This window comes from Myotis davidii, unplaced genomic scaffold (genome assembly GCF_000327345.1).
Source record: "Myotis davidii unplaced genomic scaffold, ASM32734v1 scaffold3321, whole genome shotgun sequence".
Taxonomy (NCBI): Eukaryota; Metazoa; Chordata; class Mammalia; order Chiroptera; family Vespertilionidae; genus Myotis; species Myotis davidii.
Window position 1 is genome coordinate 14,334 of NW_006290862.1, and position 2,183 is coordinate 16,516.

At 44.5% G+C, this 2,183-nt stretch overlaps 1 protein-coding gene across 1 annotated transcript in view; it reads left to right on the plus strand.

Annotated features, from left to right (window-relative positions):
- LOC102771541 (gamma-tubulin complex component 5) overlaps nucleotides 1-2,183 on the plus strand; it is a gene marked incomplete at its 5' end in the record, with an annotated part of 15,502 nt that overhangs the window by 9,445 nt on the left and 3,874 nt on the right. The window lies entirely within an intron of this gene.

Below are 2,183 nucleotides of genomic sequence, written 5' to 3' on the forward strand. Positions count from 1 at the left end.
CCACAGAGGGGCACCATGTCTGACTCTCCATCAACCTGGCTCACGTTGTTTCCCCCACCCTGGTGATTCCCTGAGACCCCACCCAATTTCTGGGCCCATCTAAGCTGTTTCCAGTGGCTTTTCTTTTTTGTTAATCCTCACCCAAAGATATTTTTCCATTGATTTTTAGAGATCGTAGAAGGAAGGGGGAGAGACAGAGAGAAACATTGATGTGAAAGACACATCGACTGGTTGCCTCCTGCATGTGCCGCGACCAGGGCCAGGGATTGAGACTGCAACTGAGGTATTTGCCCTTAACCTAAATTGAACTTGGGACCCTTCAGTCCAAAGGCCGACACTCTATTCAATGAGCCAAACAGGCAAGGGCTCCAGTGACTTTTTCATACTACCTATCAGTCTTGGCATCTGCTGCAGACTTTATTGAAATTTCTCAAAGGTTCACAAATTGCAAACAAGCAGCATTTGGGCTCAGCATGCCCCATACCTCTCGTTCAGTGTCCCCAGGCCCAGCACTTGTGGCAGCCGGCCTTGGTTTGCACCTTGGCCTCTCCTGGGCACCTCGAAACTCAGCACAAATGGCAGCCATCTGCAGATTGCTCTGTAGCTCCTGCCAGGTGACCCCAAGTAGGGCATAGGTGGTGACTGACCTTGCAATTCCTGGGAGGTCCCAGAGCCAGTGCACCTAGTCAGCAGCTTCAGACCACGCCAGATTACAACACTACTATCTCCATGAGCGACATTCAAGGTGCAGACTCAGTGAGCACCAAAGCCCCACTGAAGCAAGTCCTGCTCTATAAGGGTGTCTCCTACACAGCAGCTTCTCCACTGTAGTCACAGCTGGTCCTCACAGCCAATTGGGCCTAGGTGTCAGTCTACTCCAGTGACACCAACAGCAATTAAAGCTCAACTACAACAAGGCAGTGCATATAGGTGCGCACCTGGAGTGCCCAGCTCAGGTGACGGGGGAGGCTGAGCCACTGTGTCCTACAGGACACCTACTACACAAGGCCACTCTACCAATTTCAGGAGACATAGCAACTCTACCCAATACATAGAAACAAACACAGGGAAGCAGCCAAAATGCAGAGACAAAGAAACATCTCCCAAATGAAAAAAACAAGAAAGCTCCTGAAAAAAACTAAATGAAATGCAGGCAAGCAAACTATGGTTATAAGAATGCTCAAGGAACTCAGTGAGGACTTCAACAGCATGAAAAAAAGGTCATAGAAACCATAAAAAGAATCAATCAGAGATGAAGCACACACTCACTGAAATGAATAATTTAGAGGAGTCAACAGAGTAGATGAAGCTGAGAATCAAATCAGTGATTTGGAATTAAGGAAGCAAAAAAAACACCCAATCAGAAAAGCAGAAAGAAAAAGGAGTTAAAAAAAAATGAAGATAGTATAAGGAGCCTTTGGGACAACTTCAAGCATACCAACATTTGCATCATGTGGATGCCATATGGAGAAGAGAGAGCAAGAAATTGAAAACCTACTTAAAAATATAGGAAACTTCCCTAACCTGGTAAAGGAAATAGACACACAGCCCAGAAAGCACAGAGAGTCCCAAACAAGACAAACCCAAAGAGGCCCACACCAAGACACATCACAATTAAAATGCCAAAGACATTTAATTAAAGACAATCTTAAAAGCAAAGAAAAGCAATTAGTTACCTACAAGGGAGCACCCTTACGATTGTCGATTAATTTCTCAAACTTTAGGCCCAAGGGAGTGGCAGAAAATATGCAAGGTGATGAAAAGCAGGACCTACAACCAAGATCATTCAGCAAGGCTCTCTTTTAGAATTGAAGGACAGATAAAGAGCTTCCCAGACAAGAAAAAGCTAAAGGAGTTCATCACTATCAAACTAGTATTATATGAAATAAGAAAGGGTCTTCTTTAAGGAGGATAAGAAAAAATAGGCTAAATATGTGAACAATAAAATGACAATAAATACATATCAACAATTGAATCTAAAAATCAAACGAACAAGTGGAACAGAAACAGACTCATAGAAACAGAACATTTTGACAGTTGCTTGATGGGGTTGGGGGACTGGATGAAAAAAGTAAAGGGATTAAGATGTACGAATGGGCCAAACCGGTTTGGCTCAGTGGATAGAGCGTCAGCCTGCGGACTCAAGGGTCCCGGGGTCGATTCCGGTCAAGGGCATGTACCTT